Genomic DNA, 22,599 nt, shown 5'->3' on the forward strand with positions numbered 1-22,599 from the left:
ACTTGAGTCAGATTATTACAGAAATTTCTTACTGGAAACAACTATATTTCAATTTTAAGCAAGATCAAGCAGTTCAGACTTTATTCTACAGTAGAATATAATTTCAGTGGTTCATTAGATTAAAGCTTGTGAAAAATTACATTGCTACAAGAGGCCTTATGAAGTTTAATTAGCTTCTTTAAGAACATTTTACAAAACACTGCTGACACACCAGTAAAGTGTGAATTTGTTATCTTTCATGACTGTAAATTACATCCCAAAGCTGTTACCAGGCTACTAGTCTCTTAACTCAATATATGTAGTAATATTAAATTGCAGCAGTAATGAACACTCACAAAATACCATTATCAAGTTCACAAATCCTAAAAAGCCTTTAATAATTCACTGAGATTGAACTTACACTGGACCATTTCCCAGGTGCTAAGGATAATGATAAAGCACCTTACCTATTACCAACCAACCATTTCAGGTGACAAGAGGAAGAATGCCGAATGGTGATGTATGTGCATGCTGCTTTTCACATAAAACAGATTTAATTCTTTTTGGTGATGTCCTTATGGACAGATCAATCTAAAAGAAAGTAGTTCAATCAATTGGTCTTTGTGTTTTGCCACACAGAACAATTTCCTCAATAAATAGAGTTTGAATTGGATATTTGCAGACTGTGCAAGAGGCTCTAGTAACCCTTAAAAACATAGTGAAGATCATAAAATTGCTTGCATTACAAATAATCTGGAACATGGGATATCAGCTCCTACACCTGAAAAAAAGAGAACTGATATTTTTTCAAAATGTTTATGTCTACTTTCAAAAGAGCAGTGCTCACTAATTAGCTCTTCAATGTATGCTTCACAAAATCAATTGCTACCTCAGACCTTGTCTTTTATTATTATTTTCAGTAAAAGAATTGAAATATTATGTGTAACAAAAATAAACCATGCAACATAAATGCATTTGATTATGACTAATCATCACTATGATTAGGTTTTTGCATTTCCTCCAATAGATTCGAGGACTGAGTAATTGCTCCTCTCTGCACATATGTAAAGGCAAAGGCTGATGAAGAAAAGGATGATAGTTCTTCTAGGCTGACTTGGTGCTGTTTACTCTCTACCTGTAAGCAGTCTACGCCCGTGTCGTATCAGTGGCCCTATTCGCTCTAAGAGATGTGCATGACTGTTTACTGTTTTCATTTTAATATTTGCTTATATGATTTCATTTTGAACAAAAGGTCCAAATCCTAAATAATGTGATGGGAACTTGTTCCAACAGTAATTTCATTTTTTCCCCATGAAATTTTCAACACAGCTTTACCAACGTAATAAATAGTACAGAAGGTTTACACAGTCTGCCTGTGATAAGCAAAAGCCAGGCAAGCAAATTGTCTGAAATTCACTCTCTCTTATTAGCATAGCTGAGTTTCATTAAATAACTTCTAGGGATAATACTGTGATATAATATTTTAAAATCTTCCTCATCTAGTTAAAATAATATTATCTTGAAAAAATAAAAATACTATTTATTTTCAATATTCTGATGGCTTCTTAGGAAAAATAAATAGAATTATTTCACTTTGGTTTCCTATTTTGGTATGTTTATTGTAAAGCAAAACCTTCAGTAATATGAATCTGATGATTCAAGCAAATACAGATCATCATAAAAATGACATTATGCTGTTCTCAGGATGAACTGCCTTCCTCTGCTCTTAAAATGATTTGAAAACATGACTAGCTATCACATCCTAAAACCACTGAATGAACTTTAAAAACCATATAATTTGAGATATAATTTTTTTTCCTCTAATTTTTAAAAAATACATTTAAAATACAATGTTTATGTTTATATAAAATCTTTTTGTGCAAAATTGTCCCTGAATAAATAGCACACATTCCATGTGAGATGACACTCTGGAATTGCAGATTCAGAAAGCTTCCACACCTTCACAACTATGAAAGGTAATCTGGGTTGTGGTTTGTTTGCTCCAAATTTTAGTGGAAAATTAACTTTGGGTCTTAGTCCTAGTGCTAAATCTGATTTACAATTTTAACTATGATAACCTGCTAGAATGAAATTCCAGGCTACATTAGAAATCTCAGTTCTTCTACATATTCCTTTTTTAAGTGCTGTGACTTAATAGCTAATATTTCATTATTTCGTATAAGTTTTGTGTCTTTAAAATAATTTCAGAGGTGCTACATTATGATGTATTGAGAGATGAAACCCTACTCTTTTTTTTACGTTTGCAGAAATAACAATCTTGTGTTCATAATTTAAGTATGTACCCTTATGCTGATTGTAAGCATGACACAACATTCATGTTCCCAAACTGAATAAGAGGAAACATTTTAGCTATCTGATATACAGAATTAGAGCTTGTTTCATTTCTGTATTAAAAATTTAGAATTGTAAAAGAATGAGTAGAGCTGTACATGTAATTTACTGTTTACTTCTTTCTTACCTGTCTCCTATTCATTTAAAAAGCAAAGAAACAAAGGAAAAAAAGAAAAAGTAATTTTTGAAAAGCAGACATTTATGGTTAATACATATAACATGTCAAAAAATCCAAATAATTTAGTGGCACTTTCAAAACGATTTAACTAAATGACTAGGTTAGTACAATGAAAATCTATGCAGCCCCTGTATAGAAAGGAATACAACAACATAATATTTGTTATTTATTTTATCAGGTTATAATAAAAAATTATTCCGCATATACTGGAATAAAATTTAATGTACAACATTGTATATATGGAACCTGAAATTACAGTATGTTAACAAAATGGCTAAATCATTATGGTAATAGAAGTTATGCCTAGAATTTGCTTTTTTCATTTGTATTAAAAATGCAGCATTACAGTATGCTATGTTTCTCCTGGAAATTATACTACAAATAATGCATTTTGCTATATTGGCAAATATATTTCCCTTATCATTACTTTGTACTAAACGTCTGACCCAGGAGAAATACCTTGTCACACACACATGAAAAATTCTGGGGAATAACTCCCTCTACAGCAAGATTGTCTCATTGGAAGGAAATGCACACTAGCATTCATAAAAATTAAGGACAACACACACACACACTCTCAATGTTGCAACTCAGATTTGGGATGTCAGAGAATCCACATGCTTTTGTGTCCTGTCAATGATTCACCACCACTCCTAGATTCTTCTCATGTGTAATAAACAACTAAACCAAATAAAATGTTATTCTTGTTTCATAGATGTTAATAGACACCAGTTCAACACATTCACATATAGTACAATTTTACAAGATAACTCTCACTGTGATTTGTTACATCCATTTTTGTAATAACAATTCAAAAGTTAAAAGCGTAAGATTTAGTCAAATATTTAGCACGTTCCCTAGTGCTTAATGAACTATGTTAACCTCTGACAAACATTATTCAGTGAAAAAGAGCCAATGAAGATAAGGAAACAAAGATTTGCATGATGCTGTTACTAGGTTTGGAAGAAGCCAAACAGAAGCAGATAGATGTTAGTGAGCTGATCTTTACTGCTGAAGACAAAGAAAAGAGGACCACTGCTGAACTTTAAATGGATAGCTTCTGAGAACTAGGGCTGCATAAGCTGTAAATTTATCATAGGTAATTTTATATCTGGGTATGGTTTTCTCATGTTGTTTAATTAATTAGAAAAGGAAGCAGAACTGTGATTCAAAACAGAATCACTAGAGTAAAGCAAATAGGGACTTCCAAAGAAAAAGAAGGCGTGTCAACCTGGAGATATCAGATATATGAGCAAAATGAAAATTCTGTATAAGTGAGTAGTTTTAGAAGAGAAACTGTCTATAATGAATGAGCATGCCAAAATTGTAAGAGTCCTCAGACTAACAGATAGGACTTCCTACGTCAGCAAAAAATGTAAATAGTAAGAAAGATTATTCAATTACTTAAAAAGAGAAAGCGTTCAGAAGATATGAGTTGTGACTTCATGTGACAATGTGACAAAGATAATACTAAGATTTTAAAAAGTTTATTTAATATATTCCAGATATATGACTATAAATTTTTTTATAGAAAAGATGTTTACAAAATGTATTTTGAAATTGGTAGAATTTACTTCATATAGAAGTGTAATTCATATATTTTCTAGGTAGAATCTCCAGTCCTTCTCCTTACTCAAGTGAATGTTTTTATCAATAAGCACTTAATCTGTCACTGAGCGGTCTTTGGTCTACCAGAAGCACTCAAACCCTACCCTGCTGAAAGAAGGGGACCGTGAGTCTCATTTCCCTCTGGTAAAGAAAGGAAATTAAGTCACCTGTAGTTTGGAAGAGTAGCCAAACTGAGGTGATAATGATCAAACAGGAAAAGGACAGAAAGGGCTGAAGCACTTACACTTGGAAGAGGGCTCCAGTTCGTGATGGGAAATGGAGACCCTTCTTTTGGCACTGCTGAGCAGAGTAGCCAACTCACAGGCTAAAGCTATTTTAAAGGCTTCCTCTCCCACAGTGTTTCCCACTTAACTAGTTCTCGGTGGCTCCTAACTCAGCATGTGCCTCTTGTGGTTCCCATCTAGAGTAACCTTTCATCTCAGAAAAGGCAGTCCTTCCTGGAAAGAGTGCTATCTAACGTATGCTTCCTGTGTAGTGGCAGCAGACAGTTTGTTGAATTAAATTTGCAGGGTCAAAGTGAGATGATCTTTAGCAATCTACTGGCCAACTGACTGCAGAATTTGTACTAAGAGCTTTTTTTAACTGGTGATTATGCTTCTGATGAAGTGAACTGACATGGATTCTAGACTGCAATTTCAGTGTGCTGAGCAGGCATCGAAAGAAGGAAGATATTTTTTAAAAGATTCATATTTGATAGGGACATTGTAGGCAAAAGCATAAATACATTTTTATAAACTCATTTTTAAATGTGAAGAACCAGCAACAAATCCAATAGGAATACTTAGTGGGAAATATTGCAGCTGTATTTTTGGCTATACAAACAAGTACTGATGACATTAAAGAAATTCAAGACTGCAAAACATTGGGAACTGGAGGTGAAACGCAGGTGTGCCTAAATCCTAAATCTACTATGCTAGACCATAGAAGAAGTTATCCATTTGGCCTGCAGACCACATAACTTGGTATCTTCTCTTTCCTGCAAATGGGGAAGGAGTAGGGGGGATGACAACGACGACAACAACGACAAATCCACAATTGTCTGCAAGCCATGTCTTTGAATTCCCCAGGCATAGATACACCCTTAGTAACCAGAGTTTTTTACCCCAAACTTCCTCAGCAAAACAGAGGGGAAAAAGGAAGAAACAGACACTGAAATTATACCATATGTCAGCTAGTCTAAAACATATAGTCACATCCAGCTTTGTCAGAGTTCAGACAAGAATTCCAACATCTGCAGGTTTTTTGCATATTCTCAATCCCTTTTCCTGAACAATCTGGACCTACTGTTAGGAGTATAGGACATTCTGTAAACTCTAAGAAAAGGCCATCCAATGCCTCCCTTTCTCTCCAAAGAGCTCTGAAGTGATAGAGTAACCATCCCCGCCCTACATTGCAAACAGCTGGGAGTTGCTGTTCAGATTCAGTAGGAAAGGAAAAATGGCTGTTTGGGGTCCCCCAAACTTGCTCAATACCCACTTCTGGGGTGGCAGTAGAAATTAGGAGAAAGATTTAGGAATAAATAATAGAAACAGTGGTTCAAACACTTCAACTTAATCAATACAGAGCACAATTCTGATGCTTATTCCCCCCCAATTCCTGATACAATGCACTTGTTTATTTAAAGACACTGACTAATATCTGAACCAGGTGCCTCTGCTTTATCATTCACTTCGACTCTAGAGGGGTCTAACACCAGTACTGTTGTTTTCTGCTACACAATGTAGAAGGCAAAATTATTTTAAACTTATTTTCCTGTTAACCCATTCTATCTGTAGTTACAAATTGTTTCTTTGGGGATGTTATTGACTTCCAAACATTACTACTTTATGTTATTTCCTTCGTGATTAAAAATGGTTCTCAAGGAAAAATAGTTTTCAGGGTCCCTGCCGTGGTTTAACCCCAGCAATGAAGCACCACCCAGCCGCTTGCTCACTCACCCCAGCCAGTGGGACGGTGAGAGAAACAAAGTAAAACTCGTGGGTTGAGATAAAGACAGTTTAATAGGACAGAAAGGAAGAAAATAATAATAATAAAAGAATTGGAATATACAAAACAAGTGATGCAAAGTGCAATTGCTCACCACTTGCTGACCGATGCCCAGGTAGTCCCCGAGTGGCGGTCCCTCCACCCCCACTGCCCCCTATTCATACACTGGGCATGACATGACATGGTATGGAATAGCCCATTGGCCAGTTGGGGTCAGCTGCCCTGGCTGTGTCCCCTCCCAACGCCTTGTGCCCCTCCAGCCTTCTTGCTGGCTGGGCATGAGAAGTTGAAAAATACTTGACTTAGTCTAAACACTACTCAGCAATAACTGAAAACATCAGTGTTATCAACATTCTTCCCATACTGAACTCAAAAACATAGCACTATACCAGCTACTAGAAAGAAATTTAACTCTATCCCAGCCAAAACCAGGACAGTCCCATTCTCCAGCCAGTGCACAGAAAATGCAGACTGGTCCATTTGGTATTAAATGCTAATTTTTAAAGGAGTTTAAGTTATTTGTTCAAATCAAACAAGTATTCTGACAACTACCACCCACCTAGAGCAAGAAACAGATGGAAAACAAAATGTGACATAAAGTGCTCTGGAAATAATGAGCTACCTGGCTGCAAGAAAAACTTCACTTCATCAAATTAAAATATTTCATTAATATTAGCAAATGCTTCAGCTGAAAAAATATGTTTAGAAACTCTGTACCTTTAGCATCTGGAAAATGTCTTTTTTTTCTTATTCTTTCATCATGTGAGACCACTTCTGTGTAAATAGCTGTTCTATGTGCCAAATCAAATGACACAATTCCATTGCATGTCTAACAGCCTTTTACTGAAACTAGTTTTTAAGGAAGATTGTACCGAGTGCTGCTGCCCAGGCGTTGGCAGCAGGGGCTGCAGGGCGGTCTCTGTGAGGAGCAGCCAGGGCCGCCCCGAGCCGGACACAGCCGGTTCCAGCCGGTTCCAGCCGGCTCCAACCCGCCCACCCCAGGGCACCTCTCAGCCCCGCAGCCAAGGACAGGGTACCTTGGGGGAAATGTGTTTAAGAAAGGGTAAAAAGCTGCACAGCAGTGAGTAGTGAGGAAAAAAAGTGCGAGAAACAGCCCTACAAGCACCAAGATGAGAGAAGAAAGAAGGGGAGGCAGTGGTCCAGGTGGCGGGGCAGAGATTCCTCATGCAGGAGCAGGTTTATCCTGAAGGACTGCAGCCCGTGGGTAGGAGCCACACTGGAGCAGGTTTATCCTGAAGGACTGCAGCCCATGGGAAGGACCCATGCTGGAGCAGGGCAGCAGAGTGGAGCTGTTATGGACTGACCACAACCCCCATTCCCCATCCCCCTGCACCGCTCAGGGCTGGGGGGAGGAGAGCAGAGGAGTTGGGAGTGAAGGAGTAAAGTTGAGCCTGGGAAGAAGTTTTTGTCTTTGTTTTTCACCATCCTCCCCTATTTTTAATTGGCAATAAATTAAATTAATTTTCTAAGTTGAGTCTGTTTTTCCTGTAACAGTAATTGGTAAGTGGCATCCCTGTCTTTATCTCGACCCATGAGTTTTTTAATCTTATTTTCTCCCCTTGTCCTGTTGAAGAGGGGGAGTGAAAGAGCAGCTGGGTAGTTGTCAGCCCACCACAGATGTGCATGAGTATTCAGTTGTGGCCAAGATAATGACAGCAAGACAAAATAAAAATAGCCTCAGCACTGATCCCTTCCTATCTTCTACCACAGTTCTACCGGTTGCATACATCTACCTAAATGGATGTTTGCTTTTGAGTTTATTTAACTGTGTTTCATACTCACAAACACACACACACACAAAACCCACAAAAAAAACCCCAATTGTGTTTCCTGCAGGATAATGGTAAATCCAGGGATTTGTGATCTGCTTCAATCGCACAGCGGGAAGGCTGTATCTGAAAAACTGTAGTACTCACATGAGCAGATACCTCAGGTGACACACTGAGAGCTGCACAAAACATACAGCTCTTCAAGAACTTAGAATGTAATACAGCACTTCAGGAACTCAGAAATACGGATAACCGTGTCCTACATGCCATTGTGCAGGGGGATGCCCCGAAGAAAACCAGAATACTCACAGAATATATGAAGTCTTTGCACCCAGGTAAGCGCAAGGACTGACAAGTGGGTGCTTACAGATGAAAGTCAAGTCTGATAACATACAGCCATTAAAATCCTTACAGTAGCTTTTCTACTGTTTACCAGAAGAAGACAATAAATTATAAAATAGATAGTAATCTGAAAATTTGCAAGTTATTAACTGAAATTAGTATTTCTCTTGTCATATTAATGACAATAGATCTTAAAAATTAACTATTTATTCATGGATGAGTAACTGGGACTAATTCATACTTAGCATCGTTTCTACAGATTCCAGTCACTGAAAAAAGATAGTGGGTGAAAGATGTAACCATAGATCCTGATTTTATCGTGAGATGCATTGCTGAATCCATCTGTTTGTTGAACTTTGGAAAGTGACAGAAGCTTACTGATCAGACAATTTCAAGCAGCAGACAAACATTATTTATATGTAAAAATAGAATTTTGACACTTTGGCAGCCAGTGAGATACTAAACGTTAAGGCAGATTGCATAAGCCATTCCACATTTATCAAGCAACCTCATTTGATTTTGATTGCGTAGTGTTATTTAAATCCAGCAGGGGAAATTGAGGAGAGAGATAGTAAGTCTGTCAGCCTCAGATTTCCCTAGGTTTTGTTATTTCACTACAGTGAAATGCTTAAAGACATGGAGCACAAACATGACAGAACTGTTTAGGAAAAATTCTTAATGAATTAAAGAATACTCATTTACCTAATTTTGAAACTGAGGAATGTTTTTCTTAGCAAATAACTGCAAGTATTCTTTCTTCATGCTTCAGAAAGAAACCAAATAACGTAAATTAATCAAATTATTTTTTGGTCAAACAAAAGACTGATTTTTGCTATTTTGACTTTTTGGCTCATGTGTATTATACTTTTGAAAAGGGGAAAAAAAAAAAAAACTTCATTGATTGTCTTTCTGTTTTCCCTAAGCATCAGTGCTCTGTGCTGGACAGAATTCATGATCTGAGACTTATGTTCTGGGATGGTGTTCTTCTTGCTAGTTCTAATGGTACAAGCAGTATTGTCTTTATAAACTAAAAAGTTAGTTTATGAAAATATTCTCTATAATGTTTTACTTGAGTTTATTTACCTTCTTTCAACAGTCAAATGAACCTTTACATTTTACTTCTAGGAACATTGCATTTCATATGAAATGTAGTCTAGGATATACTTCCTTTACCATTACTTTTTATTAAACACCTAACCCTGGAGCAATACCTTGTCACCCACACATGAAAAATTCTGGGGAATAGCTGCCTTTATGGCAAGACTCACACAAATAGCAGTCATGGAAAAGTTGTAGTAACCAAGATCACCCCAGGTATCCCTATTACTTCTGCACTATGAAGTAACAGAACTTCTAAGAGTTGCAATAGCAGAATGTACTGCAATAAAAAGATTCTTTCCTTGATCTTACAATAGCCTATGTTCTATTGCTCTAAATAAAAATTATGCTTTAATGGTTTTTTCCTTCTCTAAATGTAATCATAGAGAAACTAGCAAAAGAAAGTGGATTTCTTGACACCTATTTTGCAAGTACTCTTGGTCATTCGTAGTCCTTGAGCAAGCAAACTGTGGCCAAGGAACTATACCCAGATATGTAATTTTGGAGCTCATAGGGGCATGTAGGTTATGATTCAGTTGGCTGTACCTGGGTGCCTAGGGTCATTTGAGGTATCCCACCCGACAGGCAATGTAGCTGCTGATCCAGAAGGCCCCAGGTCATCTGTGATCTCTGACAGCCTCACATGGGCTTTTGTCAATGTCAAATGCCACTTAATGCCTACAAGCAGGCAGCTAGATTGAACCCCAAGGACTCGATTCTTGATTTGATTATTTAAACACAGGAATATAGTGACATTTAGACATCTTAAAACAGCTTACCTCTCATTGCAGAAGGGCAAACACTTTCTGTAGGTTTTATGAGTCAGGTCTGCCAAGCATATGTTGGAGTTGTTTGTATACCCTAGGACATCTCATATGGCCCTGGCCACTTATATTTAAGCAACTGAACTGCTGAATTCAGCCCCAACACTGGGCTGAAGACCAAGAGGAGACCAAGACACCTAAATTCTAAATGTGTGCAGGCAGCATGGCTGCTTCACTCAGTTAATTCACCTCTTGCTCCAAAAAGGAGTGACTTTCAACAGGTCTTTTGGCATATCTGACAATTCCATTCTCAAATACCCCAGGATATGCTTAAGCAAGTGAATTGCATTGCTGCTGGCTGGCTGATCAGCTAAATAGATTTCTAGGCTCAATTTAGTGCATTGGCTTGCATTGTATTGACCTAATGAGAGCTTAGACACCTTCCACATGTAGACATTAACATACAGACATTTGAGTTCAAGTGCTTAATCTCTTGCCAAATTCTACTCTAAGGAACTTGCACAGCTAACCTGTAGACTAATCAACTATTACCCTTATAACGTAGGAAGCAACAGGAAGATTTGTCATTTCTATTTTTAAATAATTAGAACGTGCTTAAACATATTTATAGATCCATTTACTCAGAGAGAATATGTATAGTTATACATAGCTACTCATTTATTTCACTTTTTAATATGTCAAAGTAATTAAATTTAAACTTTCAATTTTAATAAAGTGGAACTGATTACAATTTCTTTATTAAAAAAGTCAAGCAAAGAAGTTGAGAGACTTCTGTGACAACCCCTACAAAAATCCATCACTTTTTAATGTAAAAATGGATACACTCCTGGACAGATGTTATGACTGGTATTTTTCCTTCGCAAATTGTTGGTTTTTTTGTTTTTTTGGTTGGGGTTTTTTTTGACATCTAACAGAACTAGAAACAATCCCTGATTTTTCAAGTCATCGTAAAGAAAAAAATAAGATATATTAATTCTTACCAATCAGGCATCTCCTGCAAGTTTTCAAATAAGATATGCAATCCTACTCCCTTGTGATTTGAAAGTGTTCTGAAATCACCAAAACTCAGGACATATTCTCAAATTGCCTTTTCTGCAGAAGTTATAGCTGGCCTCAGGAGAAAATAATTTGATTAAGATAGGCATTGTAGCCCACAGTAACATAATAGTCAGCAGTTTGTCACTGTATGACTTTATTTAAACACCACACTCCAAACTCATTTGAATTGAGTATTTAAATATTTGTTATTTATATGTATTTTAAATGAAGAAGCCTGTCAACTTTGTAATAATAATATGTGTGTTCCTCACCTTGTCCTCCTTTCCTTAATAGAAAGAAGGACCAGATGGGGTCTTTAATTTTCTTCTCACAAAAAATGAAACTTCTTTCAAAGCTTCTTTAACAAAGTTTTTGGGGTAAAACATGAGATTTCCTCTTCACTTGTTAAACAGTTTCAGTTTGTCTTTAGTTCTTCCATACTGCACTATATAGTTTTTCTTTCTGGGGTTAGCGATTTTATTTTAAAAAAGTACAAAACAATACCAGTAACACCGGAACATCAATACACTGATTGGTGTTTCTATCAATAGATAAACCTTGGTTTCAAATACTATCTCAGAATATTAGGGGTAGAAGGGTGGGGGACACACACGACATGTGACAGAACATTTTTCAGCTCCTACTATAATTATTTCTATATGAGAAATTTGCAATTAGCAGGCTAGGAAGTTCAAAATCAAAGGGAAGACAACTTGATTCCCTTTCCTTATCTAATGCCTCATTTCCAATACCATCACATTGACTGTTCTACCACTGCTCGAATCAAATGCAGCTATACAGGAAGTAGTTTTAGAAAGAATGAATGATATTCTTAAATGGAGATCTGTGGCTTTTCATATGGTTGTGCTTCTTGCTCCAAAACTTCTTCTCTTCTAATCAAAGTTACAAACAGAGACCACTTTGCTGTGGAAGACAATCACAGAGGAAAAAAAGTGCTCCGTGTTTGCAGCCCAGGAGGAAGAGCATCTGTCATAAATCATATCTGAGCCTGAGCCTGAAATGCCAAATACATGAAAGGTCCTAGGCACATTGAACTGGGCACATGCATAGAGTTTGACATCCAGTTGTGATGTGATCCTGAATACCCTGCTCTGGAACTATCAGTATGCGACACCCAATTCCATCAGTACCTGACTTAAAAGCTCCGCAGATTTCTGGGTCCAGAAACGTGGTGCTTTTTCATCAAAACTCCTTGAGGAAGCTTTATCTACTGGATCTTTTGAACAGCTATCTAACATAGTCTAAAAGGTTGGCGTTCCCCATTCTCTCCACCCCCTCAAAAAAACCCCAAAAAAACAACAACAACAAAAACAACAAAAAAAACCCACTGTTTTTTTAAAAAATACAGTTAGGATACAATTCCTTTCTGTATTAGCCCTGGGTGCAGAAACCTCACTGCATTCATGCGGTCCACTGTTTCAGCATCTTACTCTCTGTGTTTTAGGCACTTCTAACACAGGGAGGACCCTCTGCAACCCTCTTGTGCTCCACTTCAGAAAATGGTTGTCTTAAACAGCTCCACTGAGAAGTAAGGCCAAAAAAAAAAAGACAGAAAATATCTGTTGCCTATAATGGAAAATTAAGTTCCACTCTTGACTGCATTACGTTTAATATATTTTTTTACATAAAGCAATTTTTTAAGTAAGTGCAGGAGCAGTCTTGAAAGCATGGACACTAGGTCTCTCATCACTGGAAATGTCCTATGAGTCCACAATGGCATTCTTTACATCACACTTCAAAAGTCCTGATAAGCAAACTAGTTTTAGTCATAAATTTGAAATTCGATCATAATTATTAGTATTTTAAATTAATACTTATCACAGAACTGCTGAAAGGCAGTTTGCTTGACATATGCAGTACAAGAGTTGCTTTCACAGTGTAGTTGGAGTCCACTCTAAATAAAACTACTTCCTAGTAATCAGAAAAATTTCATGCTTTTTGCCTATTGGTTTGGGTCATCAAAGTGTTAAAAAAGCTATGGAAAAAGATCTTCCTGTTATGGGAATCTTTATTGTTTGGAAGTATGAAAAGCAGATGGAGTTTGTAGCCACATGGACCTTACGAAATAAATAGAAATTGTACATGATTTGTTATCCTTCCTGAGAAAAAAAATTTAAAAAAACCCCAACATTTATGAGGTCTCTAAACAAAAATAATTGCTTTTTTCATGTAGAAAACTTTACCAAATTTCCTTTAAAGTCACTGTTTTCAAATAAGTTTGAGAAGTATTTGTTGGTGTGATTCCTCCCCCACTTTTTTTAAATAAAGCACAGTAATAGTATTTTTACCTTCAGATTTAAAAAATGAGCCTTTTTATCTCCCTAGCTTGTAATATAGCCTTTAAGTACTCTGAACTCCCACTGACTTTGGTGAGAGTTCCCAACGCGTAAAATCTATCTACAAGGGTGCAGCTACAGTAACAGGGAATATCTGAAGAAAGAAAACCCCAGAAAGAAAGAAAACCGCAACCTGAAGCACCCCAAAAAACTTACTACCACACTGTAGAAATACTCATGCTAGAGAGTAAACACAAAGAACCTACAACCAACCAGATAGGCACTCACCAGCCAACAAGTCTACATACTGATACACACGAGAAAGTACTGCAGAGAGGGAGATTGGCATGGCTTGAAAATAACAATATAAAAGCTGCTTATTATCTCAGTAGGCTCTATAAAACAGTACACCTGATCATTATTGCCTATTCCAATTAGTCATGAGTCCATCAGCAGTAGCTGTAGAATTAACTTACCTTCCTTTGAGGTGGAAAAGATTTTTTCAGCATTTATTCAATCAGTTCCCAAATTAGCTGATGAGGAGCAGTTTAATGACATGCCAGTTCTATTGTACCCATGATAATGTGTTTTGTCCTTTTTGATAACTCCAGCCATCTATCATTATAAAGGAAAGAGGCAGTGCAATTTCTCAGGTGGAAATACAGAATTAATTCTTGGGTTACTTAACAGGTTATTTCAACTGTGCTATATAAAACAGGTTTTTAATTCATTTTAGACTATGGTTACATGCATAAAGGTTTGTAGAGTACATATCAATACCATCAATGGATGCTATGCATTTAAAACCAAGACTCACAGTATGTTGTATATGTGTCATGAATGCAGAAGTTTATTCTGTAACTATATTATCAAACAGTTTGAGAAAAGGTTGTGAAGAATTTATTGTGGTGAAATTGTACTTTTGATCCAGCAATCTCAAAGTGACCAGAGGCTGCTAATGCATTCTGACACCACTTTGAAATAATAAATGTTTCTGATTACGTACTGATACCCCATTTCTTTAATTAAGCCTATGATGAAGAACCCCGAATGTTTGTGAGGCACAAGAATAATGCCCAGCTGACTGCCATTTTTCTGTGAACTAGCCAAAGTAACAGCATTTCTTGAGTATTTTTCTGAGAGTCATGAAGTTTTACCAAAGATGTAACTGCCTGAAAGGATTCATGGCTACAATATGTCTCATTCTATATGAAAAAACACCTATCATTCTTATCGGATATTTTGCATTTTCAATAATATACAGAATATGCTTCATTATAAATACATTTTAACCTACTGAATAAATCATCAGAAAGAAAGTATTCATAATTTCTTTGTATTGAGTTTAATTACATAGATTCTACTAGTATTTAATTGTACAGCATTATTGGCTGATCTTAGAATCGTAGAATCATTTAGGTTTGAAAAGACCTTTAAGACCATTGAGTCCAACCACCATCCTAACACCACCATGCCCACTAAACCATGTCCTGAAGTGCCACATCTATGATGAATGTCTCTGTACCATACAGACACCAAGAAGGTATTTAAAGTAAAATAAAAGCTATTGCAAGAGACATTTGATAGCTCACTGATCATGGTAAAGGACAAGATGACAGGAAGATGCTTGTTTACTTTTGTAACTATTTTTTGAGAACAGCAGTTACTAGCTTTATTACTGTGACATATGTAAATAAAGAAGCAGATTTGGTAAGCAGAAGAAATATGCTAAAAATAGCAGTTATAAAACTTTTAAGAAAGTATCAAGGGAAGACAACTTAGTAAACTGAAAGATATCGCTCTAATCTTATTTTACTAGTAAGCTGAATTGAGCTTGCTACCATTTGATTTAGGATAAAGACTTGGAGTTCTAGCTTTGTGTCAGAGTAAATTGTTAATTCGTTTGTATATTGTTCCTGATACTGACTGATGATCAATCATAAGCCCTCTTATTGACGCAAAATACTAATATTTACTTAACTAAGATCAACCATGACCAATACATAATGTGGTGTGAGTATTGACTGCATCTTCTTTTTTTACAGAATTAAAAGGACAATAAGACTCTTTAATTTCAACTCCACTGACATCATATCTGGAAGATCAAAAAGATTAAAGCCCACATGATTTTGCCATATGAATAGAGTGAGAATGATACACACATTCTAGAGAGTTATCACTTTGGGAGGGACAATGCAGAACGGACCCTGTCCTGTGAAATTAACCACTGCCACAGAACAGGATTTTTACCTAGTCATTTTCAGAATATTAAAAGAAAGCATAATTCATTTCCATGATTCAGTTTTTAAAACCATCATTATTTTTCTTACCCACTTTGTGTATATTACAATCAGCCGTTTTGCTCCCAGTTCTACTTATTGCCCTATTTTCATGCCATCAAGGTGATAAAGTTAAGTTGAAACAGAAAGTTCCATTTGTAAAGGGAGTATACAATTTTAAAGGGTTGACAGACAAAATATCCTCAACATAAAACAATCATAGGGTGTAATCCTACCTAAAATATTTCTTTTAAAGAACTTGGTGCAAAATGGGGGAAGGAAAGCTCCAGGTTATTTCTCCATAATTTATTTTGTGCTATCAGCAGTTCCATATGCAAAGAACAATGCTAAGTATATGTGACCTGATAAGCTTAATATAAAAGTGAGGTCAGGCACTCATGAAGTTCATGGAAGTAAAAAGGCATAGCTGAAAAACACCCAGCCTGAAATTACATTTCCTTCATGCATAAGAAGTACAAGAAACCTTGGTAGTTTTTATTTCCATATCCTGTGTGCTCCCATTTTTTCATCTGTATATTGTTGTGTCCATTTTGTCTCTCGCAATGTTGTAAGCAATACGGTTAGGGATCTCTTTGTATTATATGTATGTACAAGTCCTAGGGCAGTGGACACCCAGCCTATAATTTGAGCATCAGCTTGCTACTGCAATACAATTATACAGAGAAGACAGCTACGTAAGACACTGCTTAATAGAACATTTTAATATACAGAAGAGATTTCAGAATAATAGAATAACAGTAATGCTGTAGGATCTGCAGTACTTTGCATTTTCAAGCCCCTACAGTAAACATTGATTTTATTTTTTTTTTTAATTGGAAAATGGAAGAAAAAGCAGAAATAAGATGGCAGATTTGGAACTCTATCTGTGACACTAAACCAAAATTTGAACGCGTGCTTGTGTCTATGTGTGGTACAGGATGTTGAAGAAATCCTTTTCAGAAATATCTCGTCTCAGAAATTTTACCATTCACTGCTCTGTGTGGGACTTGTATTATTCAGCAAAATTTAAAGAAAAGAAATATCAATGTTTTACTCAGAACGTAATAGTACTTGTGAATTTGAATAACCTCAAGGTTCTGATGTCTCTATATCAAGTATTCAGATGCCATCAAATCCTATAATAGGAGTGTACAAGGCCTGCAGACACCTGATAGAAGTATCTTCCCCAGGTGACCTGTGGTAATGAGAGTGCCAAATAAGGGAAAAAAATCTATTAATGGAACAACAAAAAAATATCCTTTTTACATATTCTACTACTAGAATTCCTGTACAGGGACTTTTTATTGCTGCGTTCAATAGAAATTTGGGGGAAGGGAAAGACTCAGAAGTAAAACGAAAACCTGCTGAAAGTATCAAAACCTCTCTTTGGCTCTGCAGTCAGACAAAAGATTTATTAAGCTATTAACAAGAAACTATATACTAAATAGCAGCCCAATTTTGCATTAAATTGCTTTCACTTCTGTGTTTCCAAGCCCCATACAAAAATGTTCAGAGCTGAACTAGAGTCTTTGTAGACTGATCTCATATAAAGGGTCCTACATTTTTAACCACGTACTATACTTTATGAAGCAATAAATCAAGAAGTCTTTGTAAAACATAAACATCTCTTTGAAGTAAAAGAACTTAGGGAGAACTGAGGGTAAGACTGTAAAAAATATAAAGATAATTTTCCCCTTCTGCAAATCATGGTATTTAGATTACAGATCTACTGAGTCATTAGTTCTTCGTGTTGACTCTTGATTCAAAATTTTCTTTATTCTTTCTTTGAACATAGAGATTCCTATGCAGAAGTTAGATGAAGTCAGAGAAAAGCGTTGTTCCTGTGATCTGTGGCAGCTAGTTAGTGGGAACAATCTTGGGGGATAAATTTTAGCCTTTGAAACACAGCATGTTGCCACAAAAATTAAAGCAAATTCTACTTCATTCTGATTAAATTAAATCATCATCATAAATAAATAGATGAGAAGAAAAGAAATAATTTACTCACTAAAAATTCCATTTATTTCTCCATTACACTTGCTTGATAAGCCTACTGTGCAGTATATCAAAATGAAACATGGAATCTCATTGATATTCCCTGGTATTTGATCTCAGTAGGGTATCTCTTTTTTCTCAGAAATACAATCCACTTCTTACATATGAGATACAAAAACTAGCATACTGTAGGGCTCAATCCCACAGTCAAATGACAAATACTGCATCTTTAAACCACATTTTTGCAGCTCCAAAATTGATAGAAACAGGGAAAGCTGATATATTTACATAGGTGGACACAGAACAGAATGATCTCATCATAAAAAAATAGCCTGAGCCTTGAGTATTAGGCAACTTCCAGCATCTTTGCCCCAGGAGCTACAGGGCTGATTGTGATTTTCCTAAAAGCAGTCAAGTCTGCAAAGTCATACATCTGAATAAAAACAAGTTACTGGTACCTAGACCAGGTATGGTTGGGGTGGGGGGGAGTTTGCCTATAATTTCATATTATTCAGAAAATATCTCTCATAGGTCTCTTTCCAGCGTTGGGGTTTTTTTCTGTGTTCTACTGATGATCTAGATTCTGTTCTCTCCCTTGATACGCATGCTTCTATAAACTACTAGAGTTGAAACACCCTTCCTGAGAATATCTATGAGCAAAGCTTAACATTTTCACCACTGAAGTCTGTTTTGAAAGCTTTTTAATACCACGAGTACAGTTATACTCAAATGGAACAAATACTGAGCAGGAAGAAGATGAACTGTATATATAGTATTTATGAGCACAATCATTTATATCTACTTTCTGTTTACATCTTTACATGAAACCCAAGATTATGTCATCTTCTGCTGGGATATTATCTACTACTTTTTCCAGAAACAAAAACAGTAACAGAAAAAAAAAATCACCTACATATGCTCTAGCTCAGTGTTGGGCACTGGGATAGAAGCCAAGAAAACCTGGATTTGTAAGCAATTTTCCATCTTACTTTGAAATTACATTTCAAATTTGAAATTACATCTGTTCATGGCATAGTTAAGCCTGACTCCTTACACCAGAAAGCCTTTGTCTCCATTTCTACAATGGGAATAATACTTACTCTTTTTGTAGAGTATTTTCAGAAATGGAGATGAAAAATATTGCCTAAGTCTGAGAACTAGTCATCATCTTCATTTCTACCTTACTAATGATGGCATTCTATCCTGATAGAAGTTCTTCTCTTACGCCACATTCTCTCTTCCCCAGATCTTCTAAAGGCTTGTCCTGCATGTTTGACTGAAAGACATTCTTGCAGCATGGTCACTGATCTTTTAAAGACCTAGAAGAACAGCTGGTTTTATTATATAATGATACTGTACCCCGACACTGAGACTTAGCACAGGGTCCTGAATGAACTGGCAAATTTCAACAGGTTTCAAGAACAGAACGAAGTGAGCAGGTTAGTTATTTTTGCTTCAGAACAGGAGTACCTCAGAAAAGTTGAGCAGTGGTGGACTTCTTATAGAGCTCCTATGAACAGGGATTTTTTTCTTTAAAGGTACTGAAAGCTCTTCCTCCCAGTCTGAAATAATAGTTATTATTTTTCCTCATTGCTTACTGTATGGAATGGTACGGATTAGGAAATAAAGAGTGGTCAGCAGACTCCAGTGAGTCTCTGTTTCTACAGGACATATCTCACTCCATACTTTCTAGTATTTGCTTTTCTCAGAGCTGTTTAATAGAATTTGTTATTTACTACATCAAGAATGTAGAAAAATGTTCAAGTGCTTTTGACAATTATATCAATTTTACTTTTAAACAGGAACAGCTTTTGCAATTATAAATAATCATTCTAATTCTTTTAATTGCATCAACGACTAATGAGTCTTTTCCAATATGTCTTCAACACAGCCTACAGAAAAAAATTCACATCTGTAGCTGATAAAATACTGGCTTTCAGGACATAATTTTTTGAGGCCATTTGTATGACTTCAAAAATATCTCTTTCAAACAACTGACAGAAGTAATATAACCACAGCTAATGGAGTTCCAAAAGTTTTGATAATGGAAACAGAACTACTCTGAAAGAACTTAACGTAATTTAAAAAACAAAACAAAACAAAACAAACAAACAAAAACTCAAATAAAACCAAATAAACCAGACCAATAAAACAGAACAACCACTCTGTGGAAGATATAGGGGGGGAGGAAAGAAAATTACCCGAGAGGAGGCTTGAATCTACCAGATATAGAGTAATTCCTCAATTCTAACAAATTAAAATTTTACATAAATATTCTCAATGACTTATAAAAATGTGTTCTGAATGTCCTGTCTTCAGAAATCCTAGTAGTCTTGTGTCTGTCATTTACACCAATGTTTATTTTTTCTTCAGTAATAGTCTAATACACAAGTAAGATGTAAATTGGCACTTTTCTTTGACATGTTATTTTTTTCTCCTAAGGACTTACAAATAATTTATTCTTGTTTTTTTCTCCTGCTTCATGGACACTCTCCTGTGTCACAGTATTCTGGAAGAAAAGGTTTGCCTTTTATTTCAATTCACAGTACTAAGAAGTGTCTATCTATCAGTGTCTGTGACAAAAGTGAAAAGCCAATATCAGAACATGAATGAAAATGTCAGGCTTTTATCACCTCCTAAACAAGAAGTCTCTAAACATAATGGACATCAGTTCTCTGGACAAGTTAAGCTAAAGTAGCAGACCAAGTAACCTTGTTACTATAGCTGCATTTATAAAAGAACTCCTCTATCAAACAAATGCTGATAGACCTCAAGTCAGGGTTGCCCTACCCAGCACACCTGGCAGCTGTTCAGTTTTAAAATATCAGACATACAGCTCACATGTCTTGAATGATTTGAGTGTTCTGTGATCTCAGGGGAAAAAGAAGGATAAAGTATCTGTAATAAATGACTGTAGTTTGGGTTTGGCTTTTTTTTTCATAGTTCAACATAGTTTCAACAAAATTACCTGCCTGTAAGCCAACCTATTCCCTTTGGCCCTCTCAGGAATTCTCACCAGCCTTAAAGGGTTAAGTTTCAGAAGATAGCTTTAAGTCTAGTAAGACACAGCACTTTCAGAATTATATGAACTCAAACAAAAATCACCTGGGATAAGTTGTAATTTTATAATGAAATGAAATTAAAATGTGGCAGATAATCATTAGCACTTGCTTATTTGGGTTATTCAATACTTTCTATAGAAGTCAAATGTGATTTCAATAATGGGGAAAATCTAATTGCTATTTTCAGATTCCTCATTGTGGTTATAGACAAGATAAGTCAAATGCTTACAGGTGTGCACTGAAGAGACTAGTTGCACCACAAGGTAAATTCCAACTATGAAGAAAAATATCACAATGAGTGTGGTTAAACACTGCAACTAGTCGCTATGGAAGTTCCACCCCTCAAGATATTAAAAATCAACAAAAAGGATGGAGCAACCTTCAGAGTCAGTCCTGCTTTGAGAAGGAGGTTGGATCAAGTGACCTTCACAGAGCTCCTCCTAAATTTCTCTATGAGTCTATCATTCTGTAGCAATCATTGTCACACTACAACCAATATTGGTTATAAAAGAAGCAATTATGATATACCACTGTCTTCTTCCAATTATGTTCTTCTTAAGTCCTGCAAATCACAGAGCACTGACCTTAACAGATCATCTATTCCATCTCCTTACCCCATGGCAAGAATGCTATTTGTGCCATACCTCTGATAATTTTGAGTCTGATTTTAAAGACAACAACAGAGACTTTACAACTGCTTAGAGAAATGTCTCTGTTTGCTTCACCATGAGTACTATTAGAAAGTTTATCTAATGTTTAACCTTAACCTCCTTTGCTTAAATTTAAGCCTATTATGTATTTTTCTACCCATCCTGGACATAATAAATACAAATTTATGATAAACAGAAACCCTTTCTTTTCAGGAGCCTTTCTAATCAAGTTACTAAAAACTCATTTTGCCTTTCCTTTAATTTAACGTCATGCTTTTCCCAAATCTGATCAAACTCTTTGCTTTGCCCTCATGGATGCCTTAAAATGAGGTAGTATAAATGAACAGCTGTTGCCTTCACCACTAGTTAGTACAATGGATATATCTTGCAGCCTATATTCCTGTTTATAAATCTTAATATAATGTTTTTATCTTTTTGGAAAGTATAAAGTTTTTGAGTCCTGTCCATATGGGTAGATCACCATATGTATATGCCTTCTGTAAAAATGCTATACATCCAATTTTTTCTCATTCTGTTTATTGCAACTCAGTATCATGCATTATTTCATGAATTTATATACTATGCCAACACAGAAGTCAACAACACATATTGTATGGTACCAGACTTACAACAGACTGCATAGTACTGCCAAGGAAACTTTATTTTTGACAGGGAAAAAAATAAACCATGTTCAATAATAATTCTATCAGTTATAAAAATGGATCATTTTAAAATGTCATGTGACACATTTTCAAAAAACCTTAATCAAAACATGATATGTCTCCTGCTTCTCCATTGCGTTCAAGGCCTGCAATCATGCTACCTCCCTTTTTTGAGTTTTTTAAAAAAGAAATTGCCATTTTCAGGTTTCAGGTACCATTACCTGCCTTCTGTGATCTCTCAAAATAACTACTAATGGTCTAAACTTTTCTCTGTAATTCCAGTTAGAAGGAACAGTGAGTTTATAGTCAGTGAAAGGTAGCATAAGTTTCAGAGAGTATTCCTTCCTTTTATATATATATATATATCCTTCAGTATCACGTTAATGTTATGGAAATAATTTAATATGAAATTCTGTGTGTGTGTGTGTGTATTATCTTAACAACAATTTACGTACCTTCCAATTTAAGACATAGGGT

At 35.8% G+C, this 22,599-nt stretch overlaps 1 protein-coding gene across 1 annotated transcript in view; it reads right to left on the minus strand.

The window, feature by feature from the left end:
- The window catches only part of CSMD1 (CUB and Sushi multiple domains 1), a 1,222,061-nt gene that overhangs the window by 505,214 nt on the left and 694,248 nt on the right, over nucleotides 1-22,599 (minus strand). The gene's annotated exons all lie outside the window — the stretch shown is intronic.

Source organism: Buteo buteo, chromosome 17 (genome assembly GCF_964188355.1).
Source record: "Buteo buteo chromosome 17, bButBut1.hap1.1, whole genome shotgun sequence".
Classification (NCBI taxonomy): domain Eukaryota; kingdom Metazoa; phylum Chordata; class Aves; order Accipitriformes; family Accipitridae; genus Buteo; species Buteo buteo.